The 25,981-nt window shown below is 36.4% G+C and overlaps 1 protein-coding gene and 1 pseudogene across 2 annotated transcripts in view; one reads left to right on the top strand and one right to left on the bottom strand.

Moving 5' to 3' along the window:
• PDE11A (phosphodiesterase 11A) overlaps window positions 1-25,981 on the bottom strand; it is a 387,045-nt gene that overhangs the window by 345,724 nt on the left and 15,340 nt on the right. The window lies entirely within an intron of this gene.
• Window positions 5,004-6,728, top strand: LOC108401714 (cytosolic 5'-nucleotidase 3A-like; annotated as a pseudogene).

Here is a 25,981-nt window from a genome sequence, read left to right as displayed (position 1 = left end):
GCTAACACTGGAATTTCTCGGGAACTGATTGATCAGTAGTTAAGTACTGATTCCCTAGTCCCACCCTGAACAATTAAACCATAATTGGTGGGGAGGGACTGTGCAGAGGATCTGACTTTTAGTTGTTGATCAGGGTTAAGGATCATTGAATTAGAGATCCCTTAATAAATCTATGGCCTCTAAGGGTCTGAGGGGAATAGGCTGTAGACCACTGCTTTAGTGCTTTCAGAAGATGTGCTTGTTACCTTTTATAAGCTTTAAATTTGCCACCCACTTTTCACAAAGACTTAATGTACTGGGCCTACATACCTTCACTAGCACCCTACTATCCTATCCCAAAAAAGGAAGGTTTGGAGACAAAGTTCAGTCCCACATTTCATCTACATCCCTTTCAAATGCCTTCTGGAGTTAAAATGTAGAGAAGCTAATGGAAAGATTAACTATGAAATGACTAAGCCATGGAAACTCAAACCAATAAACTGCCCGTCTAAAGCTTAAAAGAAAATTACTTTTATTGGTACATCAATTGATAACATCCATTTAATTCAATTCATAAAAGATTCTCCTACATTTATGATTATCATAAACATCACATATATTCAGAAAATGCTTGGAAGTCTAAGCTCTTGAACATGTTTATTAGTCTTTAATGTATTTGAAATCTACTACTCTGCTTTCCTGTATAAAGAAATATAACTAATTGTTCTGAATTTATGGGAAATTGAGATTATATTGCATAAAAGCAATGACACAACATATGGTAACTTGATAGATAATGCTTTGGGCCCCTAATTTGATATTTGCTGAGAAAAAGCACAAAGTCATCATTGTTGTTCTTAATATGTATTTACAGAATGTCATTATTCTACAGTATATAAAAATCTTGTCTCTGAATTCTTTCACAAAAAACTTGTAGAGTTTTGAACAATATAAAACATTACCAATGAATATGTATGATTTTGAAGCTTCGCTCTCTTAAGGACCCTAAGTGGTGTGGTAGGTGGTAGAGCAGTTTGTAAATATGTACAGATCAGCTGTACTTGTAAATGTTTAGTGGACACACTTTCATTTAAGTCCTCCAAACTGAATTTAGTGGTTAACAGAGACCATAAAATAATTTAAAATGAGGTTTTGAAATAGTTGTTCTTATTACCAAATTGCGAGAGATTATCCATCCTTTAGTTATGTTGCTGAAGTAAACTTGGTTTGCTGATATTATTTCTTTGTTCTTCCTTTCTTAGTTGGCATTTTTCTTTGGTGCTGTCTTATTGCTGTCATATGACTATTATTATTTATCTCTCCTATGATAAATACAAATACATCTGAAAGCAACAGACAGAGAAAATGGAAGACCCACAGCACAGCTGAAATTTGCAGCTGAGATGGGACAAAAGGAAAAGCTGAATTCTTAAGCTTCTTTAATATACAGTAAAGATATCTATTACAGATATACTGTTAGTATGCATTTTGTAAGCTGAGTTATAACACAATAAGCTTTATTGTGTATAATTTAAATGTTTGAGAAAAGGCTAGTACATGAAGAGAGAGCTATGGGAAGAGTCAGTTAGCCAGAGGAACCTTTCCTCCTCCTTGTCACAGGGTGACCATCTTCAGTGAATCAGGAAGCAAGGATGTAAGGCGGAACCTAGGTCAAAACCTAGAAGGAAGGCCGATGTGACCAAGAGATCGTCAACATGGAGTTGTGGTTCAGATGCCAAAGTCAGGACCCAGGCAATACAGAGAAAGCCAAGGTCAAGACAGCATTGTGTGAAAAGCCACATCTGCATCAGGATTATGGATGTAATTGACAGAGTAGAGTCTTAGTCCCATCCATTTGTTAAAACCTAACAAGAACACCTCCAAAAGAAAGCCTTTTATACCCTTCCCACTGTGGCTGATTGAAAGAACTTAAAGAGTAGCCCCAAAATGTAACTGACTTAGAAGCAGCTATATCAGTCAGGTCCTGACCTTTCCCACACTTATGGCAAATACTTTAATTTCTAGTATCATAGTGTATATTTTTAATTACATAGTTTATTTAGATTTTATTGTTATTATGATGAAATTACTGTTTCGTAGAAATTACAAATTCCAACATACAGTTTGACAAAGTTTATGTTAGAAAGTAATTTAAAGTTTGCTCTAAAAAGTTTGAAAAGTTCCAAGACACGTTTAAACATATTTTAAAATGAAATGTTTTTTGAAATACTTTAAATCATTCTTTCTTGTGAGAACATGATAAAAATGCAGTGATTACCTGATATCAAACTAAACCTCAAAGCTACAAGAATTAAAACAGTAAGGTTCTGTTCTAAAGATAGAGAAATTGATGAAAGAATAGAAAGCCACATATATCTGCATATATATATACATATATATATATACATATATATATACATATATATATACATATACATATATATGCAGATATATGTGTGTGAATTAATGTATTTAATTAATCATAGAGTAGTATTTCAAATCAATCAGAAAATTATGGATTATTCAATTGGCTGCAAATAAAGAAGAAATAAGTAAGACTGTTATATCATATATCAAAATTAACTTTAAGCAGAATAAGGAATTAAGTATACTTATCTCTTGATTAATTCAAAAGTAGTACAGATGACTCACTCAAACCCTGCTAAGACACATTTGTTTTAACATAAAATACTAAGAGAAGAAAAGTTCAAATGTTAATTACAATAGTTAATACTATGAGAATGCTTATATTCCACATATTATCAAGCCTAAATTTGCACTCAGACAAGTCAATGGCCTTATGTTCAAATGCTAACCTTCTTTTCCACCAAATCTTTAAACAAAGCAACCAATAAAGGTCAGATTAATTCCATTTCTCTCACTTGTTCTATTTCAAGTATGATTCTTACCCTAAATGCAAATGATCAAAAGTTTTTAGTGGAAGAATGAATGACATGATAAACAACAAACTAAATAAATCATCATTTACCTTACTTGAAAATTATATTAAAACATTTTTATTATTTAAAATGTTAAATGTCAGAAATAAAATGAAAGAATGGAAGAAATATGACTGAATATTTTCTCTGATGCCACATGGGAAAGTCTTTTAACCCATAAAATCAAAACAAAGGAAAAGACTGGAAGGTTTGACTAATATTTTAAATTTCAGTACCTGAAAAATAATACAAACAGAATTAAAAGTAAAATAAAATTGGGAAAGTATTTTTAAACATATGGCTGACAAAGTGTTCAATGCTTAACATACATAATTCTTACAAATCATTGAGAAAAAATAATCATTGGATAACAATAAGAAATCAACAAAAGAAAAAAGTTTGATGGGCTATAAATACATGAAAACTATCAAATTACAACAATTGTTATAGTTTTTTCTATAAAATTGGCAAAGAGGAAAAATTTAAGATGTCAAGATACCTAACTTATTGGAAGTTTTTGTAATGAGTCTACTTTTATACATTGCTGGTGACAATACATAAGTACAATATATATATATATGGAGAATAATTTGGCAATAAGTAACAAAACCTTTAAATTTTTCATTATCTTCCATATAGCAATTTGATTCTAGGAATTTATGGTAAGGAAAAGTTGAAAAATGCCTACATATTAATAGGATATTGATTATTTTATAGTGTATCCACACTACCACTAAAAAAGTGTTTTAGGATTATTATTATACATGCTATAAATGATTTTACTATGACATGAGAAAATGACATGAAGAAAAGAAGTTTGGAAAGCAGTACTAATTAGCATAGTTACCTCGGGGCAATTGGATTACCATCCGGGACAGCACTATAGCTTCAAAAGTGCCCTCCAAAAAGATAGTAGTCATTATACTATTGGATTGCCAGTGAAATAGATATGGAAGATAAGGCAAATGACAACTGTCAAGACAGAGGTAGGCCAATCATCATAAATAATATAAATATGTGAAAAATAGCATAGCTCTCTATACTTTTAGCAGGATATTATAGCAGTCTAAATAGCCCTGTTTTTTTTTTTAAGCCATTATCCCGGTTACAAAACTCTGTTTTATGAGAGTTGAGTGCTAGCTAATTAAAATTAAGTCCAATTGAATTGCTACACAGAGTGCCAAAGGAATGTGGTATTTTCAGAAAATTCCAGAGAACTAAGAACAAAGATTGCCAAGATATTACAGCTGGGCAATGTTCTGATATGTGAAATGAGTCTTTTAATTCTCTCAGACTCTTAATTGCTACTTAATTGCTAAGTACCAAGTCTTATGTGGTATAGCATGTATAGGATTGGAAAGAAAGAGACAAAAACCATTATTTACAAATGATGTGATTGCTTACACAGAAAATCTCAAAACAAACAATACAGTTACTGAATAAATTATGTTGAAAAAAACAGTTGTGAGGACTAAGTGAAATAAAGTGTGGACTATTTGACACATAGTACGAACTTAGTAAATACTAATATCCTTTCCCTCAGAATTGACTTTGGATTGCTATTTCATGTGGTTAGAGGATATTTTAAAAGTAAAACTTTAATAAGAGGGATGTTAGATTAAAAATCAATATGCAAAAGTAAATTCTATTTCTAGATTCCCATAACAATTAGCTAAAAATATAAATTTTTTAAAGATACAATTTAAAATAGCAATAAACATTTTTAAATACCTAGGGTAAAATAAAGAATGTGTAAGTCTTTTACAGAGAAAACCAAAAACTTTATTGAAAGGTATTTAAAAGATTAAATAGATAGGAAGATCTATCATAACACTCGGTAGGAAGACTGAGTATCATAAAGCATATCATAATTCTCTCCAAAGCAATTTATAACTTCAGTGCAACTCCAATAGAATTCTATTAAGTGTGTGTGTGTGTGTGTGTGTGTGTGAGACTCAACAAGTCAGTTACAAAATTTACATGAAAGACTAAAGGGCCAAAAGAAGCTAAGACACTCCTGAAGAACAGCATGTAGGCAGAATTACAAAAGTCTTCTCTACCAGGTATCAAGACCTTCTGTAAGCCATGGAAATTAAGGTAGTGTGATATTGGTGCAGGCATAGACTAATAGACCAAAGGAAGACTAGAGAGCTTAGTAACTAACCCATGCTAATATGGAAAATGGGTAGATGACAAAGCAGACATTATAGATAAAGAGAAAAGATGAACTATTAAAAAATGACACTAAGTCAATTTCTTACCAAAGCAGAAAAATAAATGAAGATGTGTCCCTATTCTACACACTAAGACAAAAATGGATTGTAATTAGGTTAAGTACTTGATATGAAGCACCAATTCACAATATTTCCAAAAAAATGACACAGAACACTTTTTAACCCCTTGTTTCTTTAACAAGAAATAAACATTACAAAAGTTAGTGAGATCAATAAATAAAATTGCATTGAAACTAATAATTTGCACTCACCATTAAGAATGAAAGCAAGAAATAGAGAAAGAAAAGATATTTGCAATATATAACCAGTAATGGGTTGATGTTCAAAAGATATATATATATATATATAAAACTCTATATATAAAGAACTCTTACAAATCAATAAGAAAATAGCATTCTGAATAGGAAAAATGGGCAACTAACATAGACAAGTATTTCCTGAAAAATGAAACACAAATAACACAAACATATGAAAAGATGACTGAGGCAGTATTCACAAGGTTCACCACGAAGCATGTGTATAGCCTGCTGCCCACTCTAACTGGCCTCTTCTTTTCCTGGCTGGGAGACAAATGAGGGCCCTGGACTAGGTGGCTATAGGGAGCGGGCTCAGTAAGGAGTGCCAGCATTTATGCCCTTATAGCAGTGGTGGTGCTAGTCCAGTACACTTTCACATTGAAGAAGACACAGCAGAAGATCAATATCATGGAGATGAATATTGGATAGCTAAGAAATTACTAATTAAGGGTATGCTGTCTTTGCAAAAATGATACCAAAATTTCAGAATCATTCACATCAAGAACCCTACAAGGGTTGAAGAAATTATCTGTGGTCTTGCCAAAGGAAGAGCTATCATACTTCAGATAATAACAGACTTTGATATGACACTAAATAGATAGAAAGAGAAAAGGTATCCAACATGTCATAATATCATTGACAACTGTAAACTGGTTACAGATAAATGTCAAAAAAAGCTATTCAACTAAAGGAAAAATGTACTATTGATCTTCTTACCAAAGAAGGCAAGTAGTCTTCTATGATAGAATAGTCTACCAAGTCACATAATTTGTTTGTTGAACAAGCTTTATCAAAAGCTAAATTTAAAGAAGTTACAGAATTTGATGTCATATTCAAAGAAAGATAGGAGAATTCATTTGGTAAGTTCTAGCAATACAACATCCCTGTGTCCCTCTTTTTGTATTGTATAGTTGATGTACTACACGCGGTTATTTGTCAAGATAGTGTTGCCATTCATATGTGAATGCAGTGCACAGCTTCAGGGACTTTGATGAAAATGGGGCTTTCAAAGGGTGTAAAGGGAAATTAATACACATAAGAAAAACAGAATATATGAATCCACAAAAAGACAATAGCAACATAATTCTGTTGAGAGACTCCCAAGTAAACTTAAGAATGTCAGATGGAACAGACAATGTTGAACACATTCAGAAAACTAGGTATCTAAGTGATAGAATGAATGAACTTTTAGAAAAGTACATGGGCTCTTATGACACAATTGTAGTACAATTCAGTACTCATTGGTGATAGCCAACACTACCCTTCAGAAGATTCTATAAAAAAGTATTTTTCAGGAACACCTATCTTCCAGAGGATAAATTGATATAAGAATTGCTCACCTTTTCATCTTGCTGAAAAGACTATTTATAATATATTCTTGCTTGTAAAGTTTTCCTTTATGTTACTTATGCATTTTCAAATATGCTGAGTCCATCAACTGCAAACTCCTTTTTCTCTACCTCTCCCAACAAACTTCCTACCAGGTTAAAAAAAACTTAAAGGCTAAATTAGAGAATAACTCCCTATCTTTCCAAAGTTATGAAAAGATGACTGAGGCAGTATTCACAGGGTTCACCACGAAGCATGTGCATAGCCTGCTGCCCACTCTAACTGGCCTCTTCTTTTCATGACTGGGAAACAAATGAGGGCCCTGGACTAGGTGACTATGGGAGCAGGCACAGTAGTTTAATATTATCACACATTTTTTCAGGAAACTTTTTATACTGGGAAAGTTTATGTAATTTTGAGAAGAAAATTCATGAAATGGTGAATGGTTTTTTAAGTATTGCTGTTTTTGTAATTTGGGTAAATCACTTACCATCTCCTGAAAAAAAAAATGGGGGTGGGGGAGTGGAAAGAGGGGAGAGTGGATTGACCTCTTTACAACCAGGAAAATGCAAATAAAAACTACAATGAGAACAATTTTCAACACACCAGATTGGCAAAAACTAAAAAGCCTGACAATATCAAACATTAGCAAGAATGTGGGGCATAAGAAACCAACTCACATTGCTAAAGGGAGTTTATTGGTACAGCCCTACTTGGGACAATACTGTCATTAAAGTAAATTTGACATGTGCATTAACTATGACCCAACAATTCTACTTCTACGCATATACAACAAAGAAACTCCTACGTAAGTATATTCGTTTTCTATTGTCACAAATTTAGTGGCTTAAAGCAACATGAATTTATCCTTTTACAGTTTGGGAAGCCCTAAAACCAAGGCCAGCAGGGCTGTGTTCCTACTGGAAGTTCTAGGGGAGAATACATTTGCATTCCCTGGCTTTTTCTAGCTTCTGTAGGCCAGCTGCATTCCTTGGTTCATGGCCCAATTTTCCACCTTCAAATGCATTTGCACTTCAAAGCAGTGCAGCATTTTCCAATCTTTCTCTGACTCTGACCCTCCTGGATGCTTTTGACTGTGTTGGGCCCACCCAAGTGACCCAGAATTCTCTCCCCATGTCAAGATCATAGCTTAATCATATCTTCAAAGTCCCTTTTGTCATAATAGCTAACATAGTCACAGGTTCTGAGGATTAGGATACAGATATCTTTGGAAAGCCATTATTCAGCATTCCACACAAATAAACCAGGAAACATCTACAAAATGTTTACATCAACATTACTTATAATAGCAAAACAAACAAATCCTAGAAATAACTCTAAAGCCTAGCAGTGGTAGAATGGATAAGTTGTGATGTATTTATTCAAAGGGATATATACTGCAGTGGAGAGTATTACTACGCATATCAACAGGAATTAATCTCAAAAACTAATGTTGGGCAGAAAAGCAAGAAACAGAAGACTATAAATAGAACAATTCCATTTATACACAGTTCAAAAGCAGAGAAAATGAAATTGCATATTGTATAGGAAAACATAAAAAGGTGGAAAAGCTGTAAAAATGTAAAAAGCAAGGGAATAATCACACCAGCAAACACAAGAGGTGGTGGTAAGGGGGTGGGGGGGATAAGGACAGGACAGTATGATTGCAAAGGGCAGCAGAAGACATCAGCGGTAATGGCAATGTTTTATGTTTTAGCCCGGTATAAGTGGAAGGATGTCCAGTTTATATTATTCTTTATACTGTACACACATATTTTTTCTCCCCTTTGGATACATGATACATTTACAATTTTCTAAAAAGGCAATGGACAATACAATAAAAACTAAAGGGCCAAATCTCTTGTTGCCACTATGCTGAGCACACATTTTGCTTTTACTTTCCTTTGCAGGATCCTAAGCGGGATGCTTTAGCAACATACACGAGTAGTTATGCTACTCACCATGCTAATGGGAACACTATGGCCAAACCACTAAGCCAAAATTTTAGTCCAGGGAGTTATTGGTACTAACACTGACTGTTTATTTAGAGAACAACACACCTCAATCTGTTCATTCCTCTTGTTCTTTTACTGTGTGTTGACATTATCATGAATTACAGATAATTTACTAAGTAGAATTGCCTTCCTTCTCTACAGTCCTTTGCACATTGTTTTGTCTGAGTAACTTTATGACTTTGGTAACTACTGATGTGTAAGTTCAAGTGAATAATCTAATCAACAAATGTAGACTAATAGTAATGAACACTGAGAAAAATTTTTTTAAAAAAACTATGCAATTTCCCAAGGAAATTGGGGCCTCTAACTGGACAAAACTACAATAAGCTATTTTTACATCCAAAAATATTTTTTTTCAAAAGTGGCAGAACCCAATATTTATTCTAAATCCATGTGGTAATAGTTCTCCAGTTTTTTCACAATACTTTGTATGACAGTTGTCACTGTCATGGTAGCAAAGCACTTAAATCTCCTTTTGAACTACTATCTGTCCAGTTTCACACCTAGCCTGTATCCTTTTCTCTGGGAAAAAACAATATTTCAAGCATTATCCCCTAGATGTTACAATACAATTAGCTGAGGCTGCCTGTGAATTAAAGATTCCCTTGAGTATAAGTTTCTCATAAGACCCATACTTAATAAGTGCTAAAAACTTTAAATGATCACAAAAATAATTTTCCCAAGGAAGAAGTTTTTGCTTCCTTTTCAAAAAATTTTAAAGAACCTGTATAGATATTACTATTCTTTTTTCCTGTTTCTATAGGGGTCTAAGTCACGAGCATGTTCTCTTGTGTGAGCAGAGGGGACAATAGCCTACATGGTAAGTTTCTTACATAGGCCCAACCAGCTTCACACACCACATAAATAGTTTCTGTGCAATAATTCTAATGATACATATAATTAAATAAAATTCATAACATTCAGTTATATATTTTATCTATTTACAGTCTAAAAGATCTAAAACAGAACTTTCACTACATATATATACAATTTTAAAGGGTAGGTGACTAACAAAAATTAATAAACCTGTAAGCATACTGGAAAATATTAAAGTGTAGGCAATCAGTTTTATGTGATATACTTTCCATTCTTTCCACAAGGGCCTCAGTATGTGGTTGTGTTAAGTAATATTCAGAATGGAAAAACTGATTTTAAGATACTGGAAGTATAGAAGATATTCAGCCACAAATTCTCTAAAATTATTATCATGTCACATAGAAGTTTTTAAAAAACAACAGTTAGGGGCATAAGGGTTGTAACAAAGATATTGTTTCTTGCTACATAACTGCTGTGTATCAGACTTGTACTAAATCACTGTAGCAGGCAACTAGAGGTAAAAAATACAAACAATTCACCAACACTGAAACTCAGAGCCTTCAAGCAGTCATAACACCTGTCCAATGCCTCTGATGGCTCTGATCTTGTTAACTGGGAATTGCTTAGTAGGTATTTTACGTATTGGAAACTTTGCAGTGAGTGATCAAGCAATGCAGTCAAGGCAATGGGCAATAAGTTACTGAGCCTGCATATTAATAGAGGACTGCTTGATTTCCCAAATCCACACAAAACAATGTATACCAGATTTTATAATTCATGTGGTCTGAACTTTAATTATAAATATTTGAACCAACTTTAGCCCAGATCCATAGAGACTAAAGACATCTGGAATAAAAAATTTTTCCTGTTGTGTTTTTGTCTTGTACTTCTAACTTTAATCTCAGTGGAGGTCTTAGGGCCCTTAGTAATTCATCAGAGTTGACTCCCATTGTGGAACATAGAGTGAGATGCTGAGAGGAACAGCAGCCTGCCTAATCTCCTTGATCTGTCATCCCTAACCAATCACACAAAGGCATCCTTAGCATCTGGCATCATCTTTTCAAATTAGCTTCTGGCATGAAACAGGAACATGACAGCTTACAAATTGAGATTAAAACAGACAATAAACAATTCTGATGATCCATATTTTTGCAAATAACTGATTTAGAGGTGTACTTGTAGTAGTGGTCTGTAAAAATACAATCTCCTTAAAGCCATCACAAGCAGGAATTACCACAACTAAAATATTTTTCCCTGGGATGGTCCCGCAAAACTCAGTACCTCTTGGCCAAGATTTCTTAATAAATATCCAAGGAAAAGTCAGTGCTTTTAGTGGGTTATGACAGGGAACCTAAGCTCTATTCCTGTCTCCTCTAACAGTTAGTGAGGGCTCAGAACACCAGGTCTCACTCAACAGAAGCCTTGGTTAGGTGGAGGGATGAGTATCACATGCTGCTCATGAGGTCAAAAGGTAGGAGAGGGGGGCAAAGAGAGGTAGCATTTGAAAAGAAGGACAAACAAGAGAGCTGAGTAAAGCATGTAAAAAGCAGTCACTCAGAAAGGCAAGCAAGAGAGGAGCAATCTAGATATACTGTTTCAAAGAAGACCTGGGAAGTTGAGAGTTTGATGGGAGACAGAGAACAATGGAAAGCAATGACAGAAACAATTTCCTGAATAAGGGGCTATGGACCCCCTTGAGTGTGGGTGATAAGCAGCCCATTTAAGATGCTGGAGGGGAAGATTTTACAGAGTTTTTTCCCCCATTTACATTATAAGATGAATTGCAAACCTTTAGATGTAGATTCTAATGATACTGTCAGAAAGACAATTTCCAGTTGTGGTTCATACAATGTGGCCTTATATTATTACAGTGATACCCAGCTGATATTAGGTATTCAGTAGACATTTGAGAAATGGAATTTAAGGAACAATATGCTTTTTGATAAGAACCAATGCTATTTTCCTCAGGGACAGTATCTGCATTGGGCAGATGATTCACACTGATGCCGTATAAATGGCATGAATTCCTTAGGAAGTTTCTCCACTTGGCCCTCCTTTCACCACTAAACTCAAAATATTAGCCAAATCCTGCAGTGCTAAGTATGCAGGTCAGGACTCTACTGACACTGAAACTTGCCTTGAAAAGAGAACAGTGATGCAACCTGGCTTTGCAGCAGCAGATAGTCCATGGCTTTGGCTTTCAATCTCGGTCTGCTAAACCAGTAGACAAGCATAAAGCAGACAGTGTCATACCAATTACTCCAGCATTGCATATGGTAGGTTAACCTTTAAAGAGGTACTAAATGAGGCTTGTGCTCTGTTTAAATTATAAAAGAATTAAGGTAATTATGGAACTGATTGATGGTTCAGATAACAAAGATGATGGATATCATTTACCAAGGGCCTACTGCAGACCTGGTATGCCAGGTGTTTTACATACATGTCATATTTACAAAAGCCATGCAAAGGGAGTATTACAGCCCTGTATTTCCCATTGACAGGATTTTATGTTATGTTATGAGGAACCTGAGGCTAAAATAAGTTGCTTACGTAACATAAGTAATTCACCAGTAACTGAGCTGGAGTGATGACTCAGAGATGCATGAATCTAAAGCTTGGGCTCTTGTTACACCCGTGCTACTTGGGAGAGTCAGCCATTTGTGCTCAGGGCCACTGCCCATGTTGTTTAGTGCAGCTCCAACACCAATCTGTCAGTGGTAGTAAACAGTAGGTTATGTTCAATTTCATGTACTAGAACAGAGTCAGAAGTTAACACTGTTTGTCTTTCTTCTTGTTGGTCAGTTCAAAACCATGGTGACTTTTTTCCAGTCTGTGATTAAATATATTAGCAAAGGTCAATTTCTACAAAAAGAAAGCACAGAAGACATCAAATATGCCCACCAAAAGCTTGGAGCTCTTGCTTCATGAAGAGTAGGCCCATCATGAATGTGTCAATATCTTTTCCTGGGTGCAGCCCATTTCATAGAAATGATGAAATGACTAAAGAAAGTGAAGCTAGAATCCTGATTTTACTTTATCTTTCCAAAATAGATGTAAGTATGATATATGATTTCCTGATATATTCTCTTGAGTTAAATCTTTCATGACGGTGGTCATATAGGAAGTTCTTGGGAAGTGCAAAAAACACTGCATATGATGCCAAAGTCCTAAATTCCCCATCCCAGATCTGCTGCTGTGTAATTCCAAAATTCTGGGCCATTTAAATTCTCTAGGCCTCAGTTTATTCGCTTTCTAAATGGGGATACTTATTCCTATCTTTCACAGAAGAGTGAGTTGTGATATATAGGCTGAAGCATTAAGTAAATCATAAAGTGCTACACAAATAAACCACCACATTCAAAATACAGAACAGGAATCAGACTAACAGCATAGGAACTCTCCATTTCCCAAATCCTGTCTCCACAAGGTCTGCCTTACCTCCTGTCTTGAGTTCTGTGAGATTTCCCTAGATGTTATTTCTGGGATGTTATCCCTCACCCCACTTATTATTTTTTATTACTTCAGTGCATGTCTGTTCCCAGCAATCAAACCAATCCATGCAACAAATGTCCACAAAGGACTTCCCCTCTGGCCAAGCAGCAAAGAGCTGTTGGATCAATAAATCACTGTTATGGCTATAACTTGGATGCCCTACTTACAGTTCACCTGTAGTCTCCAAAAAGTTTCACAGTAAAGAGAAATGTGTAATTTATTCTAAGATAATGTGTTTGCTTATATACTCAAGAGCTCCAGGTCTTTTCTCAGGCACAAGTATACATCTCTTAGGTTGCAACAGGTATATGCAATTATAAGATCTGCAAAAAAAACAACTCTAGCTCTGCCTTGAAAATTATCGATATCTCTAAAATATTGTGGGAGATCTATTAACAATTTCCTCCAGTTAATTCCTAATGATATAAACAGATTTTCCCAGGTTTTGGAACTGACCAGTTGTGATAAAAAAATGAAAGGTTTTCATTTTTAAAGAAACTACCCATGATGCATACTCACAGCCCAGCTTCCAGAAATGTAACTGTGTAGTCCATGTAAAAGTTGTCACGCATCTTTGGTAAAGGGCATCGTGAAAAGATGCTGTTGAAAGCTTGTCAGTCATTGTTTATACACCACAACAGAGGCAGCAGGTCATGGTGCTGAAGAACAAAAATTATGGCTCCAAATAGTATGGGTTCAAACCCTGGCTCTCCAACTTTTTAGCTATGTGATCTTGGTGAAGTTACTTAACCTCTCTGTGCTTCAGTTTCTTCAACTGATAATTAACCCACCTTATAAAAGTGTTATGAGAAATAAATAACTTAACATGTAAAGTGTTTAAGACAATGCCTGGCACACAGTAAACTCTTTATAAGTGTGAGCTATTACTACTATTATTATCTTACCTTCACAGGCATTAATGGGTTATACTTCATGCAGTAAAGTTTTCTGAGGCATCTCCTACCAACCTCTCTGACACCATACAATGCTAGGATCTTTGCAAATGTACATAACTGGTATCATCTGATGTCAATGGATGTGAATTGCTAACAGCTTCTGAAAGACATTCTAACAAATTTTTGAGCTCCATATTGTCAAGAAGCCTTCTTCTTTCGTGGACAGGACTAACACAACCTTGAGTATGTGAGCAGAACATGAGTATAATCTTTAACATCTTCCATAGTAGTAGAAGTGTAGAGTCTAGACAAAGTTAGACAACCTGGATTTGCATCCTGGCTCTGCCGCTTACTCGCTGTATAAACTTGGGCAGGTTACTAAATCTCTCAGAGTCCAGTTTCTTCACATGTAAAATGTGGAAAGTGATAGTATCTATGTCATAAAACTGTGTGAGGATTAAATGAAACAATTAAATCTCTGCAGATGCCTAGCACATAGCATATACTCAATAAATGTTAGCTACTGCTGTTAATTTTTCTTTCATCTCATTAGTTCAGTTGATAAGAGTTCTTTACCTGTGTGTTAACTGAAAAAGAAATTATATAAGCAGTTGATATTTTAAGTCCTACAAAACATGAGGATGGAGTTTTACTAGCAGAACTCTTTTCTTGTGCCATTATAACATTGGATTTAATTCCCAAAAGAGGTGTTTTGGAATATTTTATCATAAACCTTACAATATGGAACAATCCTGGAAAAGCTGTCTGAGAATTTATAGAAATATGTTGCAAAGGTGGTTGACTTCTGTAATACAATCATCAATGCTTCCTTTCTACTTGGGTTTTAGGTTTGTTTTTATAGTGTAAGGATTAGGATCAGTATTTTAGAATCATGAAGTCATACATAGAGTTGGAAGATTGAAGGGTATCTAGTCCATTTAAGTCAGGCAGTATTCTTTTTCTTTTTTTTTTTTGGTGTCATTAATATACAATTGGAAGCGGAGCCAAGATGGCGGCATGAGTAGAGCAGTGGAAATCTCCTCCCAAAACCACATATATTTATGAAAATATAATGAAGACAACTCTTCCTAGAATAGAGACCAGAGGCACAGGACAACATCCAGACCACATCCACACCTGCGAGAACCCAGTGCCTCGTGAAGGGGGTAGGATACAAACCCCAGCCCCACGGGACCCGAGCACCCCTCCCCCCAATTCCCGGTGGGAGGAGAGGAGTCAGAGCGGAGAGGGAGAAGGAGCCCAGGACTGCTGAACATCCAGCCCCAGCCATCCGGACCAGAGCGCAGACACACTGCATGTGTGGGGTCCTGGACACTAGGGAAACAGGGCAGCAAGAACGGTGAGCGGGTACCAGAGGCCGGTGCCAGAGGACAAAAGAAAAGCGAGCAGCCATTTTTTGTTGTTGTTGTTGTTGTTGTTGTCATTGTTTTCTTTTGGCGGGTGCGTATTGGAAGTCTTAAAGGGGCAGGGTGGGACACTTAGTCCAGAGGTAGGGAATCTGGGGATCTCTGGGCACTCTAATCCCCTGGGCAGCAGGGAGCACAGAGGCCCCTTACAGAGATAAATAGCCCCCCGGGTGCTCCCCCTCCAACGCAACTCCACCATTTTGGAGCAGCAGCCCAAGCCAGGCAACACCCACAGCAACAGGGAGATAAACTCCATAGCGGCCGGGCAGGAAGCAGAAGCCCTGTCTGCATGCAGCTACCCAGCACAAGCCACTAGAGGCCGCTGTTCTCCCAGGAAAGGAAGGCCACAAACCAACAAGAAGGAAAGTTCTTCCAGCCGTGACTCATCCAAGCTCTGCAAACTATTCCTATCACCATGAAAAGACAAAATTACAGGCAAACCAAGATCACAGAGACACCAGAGAAGGAGACAGACCTAACCAGTCTTCCTGACAAGGAATTCAAAATAAAAATCATAAACATGCTGACAGAGATGCAGAGAAATATGCAAGAGAAATGGGATGAAGTCCGGAGGGAGATCACAGAAGCCAGGAAGGAGATTACAGAAATGAAACAAACTCTGGAAGGATTTATAAGCAGAATGGATAAGATGCAAGAGGCCATTGATGGAATAGAAACCAGAGAACAGGAACGCATAGACGCTGACATAGAGAGAGATAAAAGGATCTCCAGGAATGAAACAATATTAAGAGAACTGTGTGACCAATCCAAAAGGAACAATATCCATATTATAGGGGTACCAGAAGAAGAAGAGAGAGGAAAAGGGATGCAAAGTATCTTGGAAGAAATAATTTCTGAAAACTTCCCCAAACTGGGGGAGGAAATAATCAAACAGACCACGGAAATACACAGAACCCCGACTAGAAAAGATCCAAGGAGGACAACACCAAGAGACATAATAATTAAAATGGCAAAGATCAAGGGCAAGGAAAGAGATTTAAAGGCAGCTAGAGAGAAAAAGGTCACCTATAAAGGAAAACCCATCAGGCTAACATCAGACTTCTCAACAGAAACCCTAGAGGCCAGAAGAGAATGGCATGATATATTTAATGCAATGAAACAGAAGGGCCTTGAACGAAGGATACTGTATCCAGCACGACTATCATTTAAATATGATGGTGGGATTAAACAATTCCCAGACAAGCAAAAGCTGAGGGAATTTGCTTCCCACAAACCACCTCTACAGGGCATCCTACAGGGACTGCTCTAGATGAGAGCAATCCTAAAAAGAGCACAGAACAAAACATACAACATATGAAGACGGGAGAAGGAGGAATAAGAAGGGAGAGAAGAAAAGAATCTCCAGACAGTGTATATAACAGCTCAATAACTGAGCTAAATTAGGCAGTAAGACACTAAAGAGGCTAACCTTGAACCTTTGGTAACCACGAATTTAAAGCCTGCAATGACAATAAGTATATATCTTTCAATAGTGACCCTAAATGTAAATGGACTTAATGTACCAATCAAAAGACACAGAGTAATAGAATGGATAAAAAAGCAAGACCCATCTATTTGCTGCTTACAAGAAACACACCTCAAACCCAAAGACATGTACAGACTAAAAGTCAAGGGATGGAAAAACATATTTCAGGGAAACAACAGCAAGAGGAAAGCAGGGGTTGCAGTACTAATATCAGACAAAATAGACTTCAAAACAAAGAAAGTAACAAGAGATAAAGAAGGACACTACATAATGATAAAGGGCTCAGTACAACAAGAGGATATAACCATTCTAAATATATATGCAACCAATACAGGAGCACCAGCACATGTGAAACAAATACTAACAGAAATAAAGGGGGAAATAGACTGCAATGCATTCATTTTAGGAGACTTCAACACACCACTCACCCCAAAGAATAGATCCACCAGGCAGAAAATAAGTAAGGACACAGAGGCACAGAACAACACAGTAGAGCAGATGGACCTAATAGACATCTATAGAACTCTACATCCAAAAACAACAGGATATACATTCTTCTCAAGTGCACATGGAACATTCTCCAGAATAGACCACATACTAGCCCACAAAAAGAGCCTCAGCAAAATCCAAAATATTGAAATTCTACCAACCAGTTTTTCAGACCACAAAGGTATAAAACTAGAAGTAAATTCTACAAATAAAACAAAACGGCTCACAAACACATGGAGGCTTAACAACATACTGCTAAATAATCAATGGATCAATGAACAAATTAAAATAGAGATCAAGAAATATATAGAAACAAATAACAACAACAACACAAAGCCCCAACTTCTGTGGGATACAGCGAAAGCAGTCTTAAGAGGAAAGTATACAGCGATCCAGGCACACTTGAAGAAGGAAGAACAATCCCAAATGAATAGTCTAACATCACAATTATCGAAACTGGAAAAAGAAGAACAAATGAGGCCTAAAGTCAGCAGAAGGAGGGACATAATAAAGATCAGAGAAGAAATAAACAAAATTGAGAAGAATAAAACAATAGCAAAAATCAATGAAACCAAGAACTGGTTCTTTGAGAAAATAAACAAAATAGATAAGCCTCTAGCCAAACTTATTAAGATGAAAAGAGAATCAACACAAATCAACAGAATCAGAAGTGAGAATGGAAAAATCACGACAGGCTCCACAGAAATATAAAGAATTATTAAAGACTACTATGAAAACCTATATGCCAACAAGCTGGAAAACCTAAAAGAAATGGACAACTTCCTAGAAAAATACAACCTTCCAAGACTGACCAAGGAAGAAACACAAAAGTTAAACAAACCAAATACGAGCAAAGAAATTGAAACGGTAATCAAAAAACTACCCAAGAACAAAACACCCAGGCCAGACGGATTTACCTCAGAATTTTATCAGACACACAGAGAAGACATAATACCCATTCTCCTTAAAGTTTTCCAAAAAATAGAAGAGGAGGGAATACTCCCAAACTCATTCTATGAAGCCAGCATCACCCTAATACCAAAACCTGGCAAAGACCGCACCAAAAAAGAAAATTACAGACCAATATCCCTGATGAATGTAAATGCAAAAATACTCAATAAAATATTAGCTAACTGAATTCAAAAGTATATCAAAAGGATCATACACCATGACCAAGTGGGATTCATCCCAGGGATGCAAGGATGGTACAACATTCGAAAATCCATCAACATCATCCACCACATCAACAAAAAGAAAGACAAAAACCACATGATCATCTCCATAGATGCTGAAAAAGCATTTGACAAAATTCAACATCCATTCATGATAAAAACTCTCAGCAAAATGGGAATAGCGGGCAAGTACCTCAACATAATAAATGCCATATATCGTAAACCCACAGCCAACATTATACTGAACAGCGAGAAGCTGAAAGCTTTTCTTCTGAGATCAGAAACTAGACAAGGAAGCTGACTCTCCCCACTGCTATTTAACGTAGTACTGGAGGTCCTAGCTATGGTAATCAGACAAAACAGAGAAATACAAAGAATCCAGATTGGTAAAGAAGAAGTTAAACTGTCACTATTTGCAGATGACATGATATTGTATGTAAAAAACCCTAAAGACTCCACTACAAAACTACTAGAACTGATATCGGAATACAGCAAAGTTGCAGGATACGAAATTAACACAGAGAAATCTGTGGCTTTCCTATACACTAACAATGAACCCATAGAAAGAGAAATCAGGAAAACAATTTCATTCACCATTGCATCAAAAAGAATAAAATACCTAGGAATAAACCTAACCAAAGAAGTGAAAGACTTATACTCTGAAAACTACAAGTCACTCTTAAGAGAAATTAAAGGGGACACTAATAAATGGAAACTCATCCCATGCTCATGGCTAGGAAGAATTAATATCGTCAAAATGGCCATCCTGCCCAAAGCAATATACAGATTTGATTCAATCCCTATCAAATTACCAGCAACATTCTTCAATGAACTGGAACAAATAATTCAAAAATTCATATGGAAACACCAAAGACCCCGAATAGCCAAAGCAATCCTGAGAAAGAAGAATAAAATAGGGGGGATCTCACTCCTCAACCTCAAGCTCTACTATAAAGCCATAGTAATCTAGACAATTTGGTACTGGCACAAGAAGAGAGCCACAGACCAGTGGAACAGACTAGAGACTCCAGACATTAACCCAAACATATATGGTCAATTAATATTTGATAAAGGAGCCATGGACATACAATGGCGAAATGACAGTCTCTTCAACAGATGGTGCTGGCAAAATTGGATAGCTACATGTAAGAGAATGAAACTGGACCATCGTCTAACCCCATATACCAAAGTAAATTCGAAATGGATCAAATACCTGAATGTAAGTTATAAAACCATTAAACTCGTGGGAAAAAACATAGGCAAAAACCTCTAACACATAAACATGAGTGACCTCTTCTTGAACATATCTCTCCAGGCAAGGAAAACAACAGCAAAAATGAACAAGTGGGACTATATTAAGCTGAAAAGCTTCTGTACAGCAAAAGACACCATCAATAGAACAAAAAGGAACCCTACAGTATGGGAGAATATATTTGTAAATGACAGATCCGATAAAGGCTTGACATCCAAAATATATAAAGAGCTCACATGCCTCAACAAACAAAAAACAAATAATCCAATTTAAAAATGGGCAGAGGAACTGAACAGACAGTTCTCCAAAAAAGAAATACAGATGGCCAACAGACACATGAAAAGATGCTCCACAACACTAATTATCAGAGAAATGCAAATTAAAACTACAATGAGGTATCACCTCACACCAGTAAGGATGGCTGCCATCGAAAAGGCAAACAACAACAAATGTTGGTGAGGCTGTGGAGAAAAGGAAACCCTCCTACACTGCTGGTGGGAATGTAAATTAGTTGGAAAGCAGTATGGAGGTTCATCAAAATGCTCAAAACAGAGTTATGACCCAGGGATTCCACTCCTAGGAATATACCCTAAGAATGCAACAATCAAGTTTGAGAAAGACAGATGCACCCCTATGTTTATCGCAGCACTATTTACAATAGCCAAGAATTGGAAGCAATCTAAATGTCCATCGTAGATGAATGGATAAAGATGTGGTACAACACAGAGAAGACAAGTCGTGATTCTACAACATTTTGTTATGCTGATGGACAGTGACTGTAAAGGGGTTTATAGGGGGGACTTGGAAAGGGGAGAGCCTAGTAAACATAATATTCTTCATGTAAGTGTAGATTAAAGATAACAAAAAAAATAAAATAAAAAGAAAGAAAGAAAGAAAAGGGGGATTACTCCCTAATAGGATAAAACTAACTGTAAATAAATGATTAATGCATGCTTTAAATATCCTTAATTTTGATCACTTAAAGTGTGTGAGATGATCAGCTAGGGAGGTACACTTTTCTGATAATATTCCTTTCTCTTAAAAAAAAAAGCATTTCCTGTGTGGTGACCTCCAGTGAGTTCTACACAATGGTATAAAGGGCATATCAAAGTGTGGGCAAAGGGTCTGTTTGTGTTTATACAGAGGGTCAAAGCCTAATTTGGCTACCCAGAAAATGAACTAAGATACGATATGAAGAAGAACTTCCAACATCAGCACTCTCTGGAAGAGTCATACCAGAAGATAATCACCAAAAAACCTCAACAAAGATCCAGGCGATGCTGCAGTTATAGCTGCATCCATCCCACTGGTTCCTGGACTTGCCATTGGAATGAAGAAGGAGATATCTAAGCTGGCTTGTGAATACAGTAAAACATCAAATTTGACTGGATCTATACTGTTGGAACTCAACCAAGAATTAGGAGAAGTGCAAGTTGTAGCACTCCAAAATCTTATGACTACAGACTATCTACTGTTAAAAGAATATATGGGATGTGAACAGTTCCAGGAATGGGTTGTTTTAACTTGTCTGATTTCTCTCAGACTGTTCAAGTTCAGTTGGACAATATCCATCATATCATAGATAAGTTTTCACAAACGCCTAGGGTGTCTAACTGGTTTTCTTGGTTTCACTGGAGATGGCTGGTAATTATAGGTCTGCTTTGGTTACATAACTGTATTCCTATTATGTTAATGTGTGTGCACAATTTAATTAGTAGTTTAAAACGTATACATGCTTAAGTTACTCTACAAGAAGATATGTCAAAGAAATAATCAATCTCCCCATGTTTTCTTCCATCTGCTACTTCTAGAGCTTTTCTCCTTCCTTCCTAATTACAACCCTTAAATAGAATTCGTGCCTCATATCGAATTTACTGAGTATCATAATTCTTCCAAGTGGTAAAGATACCTCAAGACAAATGCTGGGCATAGAAGCCACAGGGCATAAATCTGCTAAGAAGTAAAAAGCTAACCTTTTCAAACAATATTGCTTCTCTCTCACTTACCAACTTTACATTTCCCTGTACGGCCCCGGAAGATGACTGGTTAGCCAGAGATGGGTAAGATTCCTCAAGGGAGGAACAACCTAAGACAGGCACAGTCGCAGGGGGGCCATCAGGTGAGAAATTGAGGATCAACAGTGGTGATGCTTAGAACCTCACCCCCCCCTGTTTTGAGAGAAATCTTCTGCATCCGTGGATGTTTTATTGCCCTTGTCTAGCTTGGATTAACACTTAGTCTACAGGCACACACCTGATCATCTACATTTGCTCTCTTACAGCACTAAACTATGTTTTCTACCTTTATCTTGCATCTACCTACCACTTCAGCATTTTACTAAAAATAATAATAATAATAATAATAATAATAATAATAATAATAATAAGGGAGAAATGTGGGATTCACATATAAATCAAGTATAAAAATCAAACGAATATTCATATTTGACCTGATTGTTTATAGTTCATAATGCGTGATCAAAACCGAAAGTTTCTGTGATGACTGCCCTTGTACTGTTCACCATGTAAGAACTTATTCACTATGTAAGAATTTGTTCACCATGTAAGAACTTGTTTGTTATGCTTCAGAAGATTGGAGACTGACGAGAATTAGTCTTGGGGTGGATTAATGATTGTGCATTGAGTCCCCTATACAGAATTTTATTGTTGTTAACAACCATTTGATCAATAAATATGAGAGATGCCCTCTCAAAAAAAAAAAATTTCTAGTCATCAAAGGACAACATAAGAAAGTGAAAAGCTATGTACTGGAAGAAGTAGTTTGCAACAAAAATGTTATATCATTTTATGATTATCTTATTGGTAAAATGTAAAGGCTGAATATCAAACATTGGTGAGGATGTGAAGAAAAGGGAATCATCATTCATAGCAATTTGAATAATTGTGAAAATTGAACTTGAAATTTTTTATCTATGACCCAATCACTTCTTTTCTAAGTGTATTTTCCAAAGAAATTCTTGCACATTGCAAAAAGAAGGCATGTACAGGACTGTTCATTGCTTTAGTTATAGTGGCAATCATAATAACCAAAGTATCTATCAACCAAATGAAAACTAAATCAGGGTATGTTCATATAATGTTAAAAATTAAAAGACATGAATGAGGGCTGCATGTACCAGCATGTACAAATCTCAAAAACAGTAATATTGAGTAAAACAACATGTTGTAAAATATGTTCACTATAGTACTCATATAAACTAAAATCACACAAAACTATATTATGTGATATTATGTGTGTATGCATGGGAAAGACAAGCACCAGCCTCACGATGACAGTAATCACACAGCGTGAAGAGTTAGAAATTCTGAAAAACAGTATGACAAATTGTTATTTTTAATAGTGGATGCTAGGTGATTATTGTATTTTCTCTGTACTTTTCTGAATGTATAAAATATTTCACAATTAAACATATCTAAAAGCCATTGATTTTAAAATAAATAAATAAATGTAAAAAAAAAAAATATATATATATATATATATATATATACAATTACATGAGCAACATTTTGGTTACTAGACTACCCCCGTTATCAAGTCCCCACCACATACCCCATTACAGTCACTATCAGCATAGTAAGATGCTATAGAATCACTACTTGTCTTCTCTGTGCTATACTGGTCAGGCAGTATTCTTAGATTGGAATAATTATTCAGAAAAATTTTCTTTGATTTTTGCCTTGGAGATAAAGCTCAGGTCCTATAACATAATAGTTGGCTATATACTCTATTGCAGTTGATGGGAAGCAAACCTGAACTCAAATCATTTCTTTCTTAAAGATATCTGTCACCCGACAGCAATACCAAGCAATGACTTATGTCTAGCCTTTCCAAAGATATACAAAGACATGTTGCTATGTAAATAGAATTTTATTAAGTCCTTTGGTATACACTTTCCAGGAGATGGCAGCCCTGAGCCCTCCTGTAACATTCTGGAGCAGCCATAACACTTGAGTGACTCAGATATAAGGCATTCATTCAACACTCAGCCTACCTTACTACAAAGCTACTAATTTTAAAACTCTTGGGCATAATTCTTTGTTAAGGTTTCTCCTCTTCCCTTCTATAATTAACATGAAATTTCAGTTCCAGAAGAGTCTTAGAAATCATTTTCTTAGCCCTCTCTTGTTACATACACAAATTGAAAGATCCACAGAGAGGAGGTCATCTGCCCAAGTTCCTATAGGTGATGAGCGTAGGCTCGTCTAGATCTGTGTCCCTCTCCTGCTCACAGGCCTACAACCGTTCATTGTCTTCAAAGTGTAGGTGATTAGGATAACAAGTCTCTCAAATAATCGGGCCCCACCCTCCTGCCTATTGCTATCCAGGACAGACTCCTTGCTACCTCATAAACATTCAGTGGGAATTCTGTCTACAGAGAGACACATTAGGAGGCAGATTCAATTCTCTAGGTGAAGGATAATGGTGACTTGGACTGGAGTTGTGAAAGCAGAGATGTAGAGAAATGGGTAGACTTGAGATCTCTTTTTAAGAGTAAATCAAAAGAATTTTCTGATGGATTTAATATGGTGGGTGAATAAAAGGAAGGAATCAAAAGACGATGCCTAGATTTCTGGCCTGGGTAACAGAGGATAAGGGGATAAGGCAGGGGCAAGAGAGGGTTGGGACCGGGGCAATGAGCCTTCTCTTGATGTTTCAGATGTAACAATTATTTGGGAAGTGGCATAGCAAATGTCAAAGGAGGAAGACTCTTCCCCCTTCTCTGGATTCCATGAGGAGAGATTTCCCCTAAACTTCCAGCCTTTGGGCCCACTCCTTGCTCCTCCCCATGGAGTAGGGTAGCTGACCTGATTAGGGTGCTGGGGGGAGTAACTGGATATGCACAGCCCAGCCCTTGCTCCCCAGAGTCTTCCAAAGTCAGCTGCCCACAGGAAGCATGCCTCTGATCTTTCCTCAATGCTGTAGTTTCAAAGTGATAAGGCCTCTCCTGTGGGGAGGCCTGTGGGCATCCAACATTATCTGTGTATGGGAGGATAGGTCTGTACTCTTCTGGAGGTGGGTAATCTAAGCCCAAACACATAAGCCTACACTCCAGTATCTGCTTAATAAGTTATAAACATGATATTTTGATGTCCCATTTCCCCTTTTGTTTTCTCTCTCATCTCAGTCAATTCAGGGCAGAGAAATGTTATTTACTGGGTCTTCTCAAAGCCCAGGAGGGGAGAAACAGTGATGGAGGAACACGGAGTCCTAACTCTAAGGGCCTAACTTAAGGCCCTATGGCTTCAGGAAAAGGCCTCAGTGCTTGATTCCTAATCAATGAAAGGGGAAGGATAATACTCTCTTCACCTTTCTTACCAGGTTATTATGAAGATCACATGAGAGAATTCTGTAAGAGTACCAGGCTCAAAATACAGGAACAGCACTTTTTGTTCCAAATACACTGACCAAGGAACTTTTTTCTACAAAAAGAACACACACAAAAAGGACAAACTAATATTTCTGTTCTAATACGCATCATTATAGATATTTTAGTATACATGTCTTTTCAGGCAAATGGTGGTTTATCAACGATGATAGCCATGTAGGAAAAAAAAAGGGGAGAATGGTAGTCTCATACTTATGCATTCAAGTTTTCTTATTTCAAATTGTTAAAAAATACTGGCCTAGTCTTTAACTTTATACATGTATAGAGAATTTGAGAATTAGAAATGCATTCACAATGAATGGATTCCTGTATCAAGGAATGAAAGAAATTATCTTTAATAAAGCTGGAGTGATACCAAAAGAAACACACTTCCACACACAAGTCAGGCATTACAGTCTGCTGGAAATAATGAAGCAAGATGCAGATGCTAAAGTTCAATGTGGTTTTTGGCCAAGAGAAAACATCAGCTCTAGGAAACCAGGCTACATGGCTTATAAAGTTCGGTTGACTTTCCCTTTGATGGACAGTCACCCAAGGGCAGCAGCCAGTCCCAAAGCTGAATTTTACAAATAACTAAGCAAGTTTTGGAGTGTTGATACATTGGGGGCGAAGCAATATATTAACAGAGGTGATAAAATCCCACATGCTTCCTGGTGGATTCAGGAGAATGGAAAATATTTCTTTTCTGTGTACAAAAAGGGAAAAAAGAACCCAGCAGGGGACATTCACCATCAGGAACTTTAGGTTAACAG

The sequence above is a fragment of the Manis javanica genome, chromosome 12 (genome assembly GCF_040802235.1).
Source record: "Manis javanica isolate MJ-LG chromosome 12, MJ_LKY, whole genome shotgun sequence".
Lineage (NCBI taxonomy): Eukaryota > Metazoa > Chordata > Mammalia > Pholidota > Manidae > Manis > Manis javanica.
The sequence above is the reverse complement of the archived record's forward strand: the minus strand, read 5'-3'. Positions and strand labels throughout refer to the sequence as shown.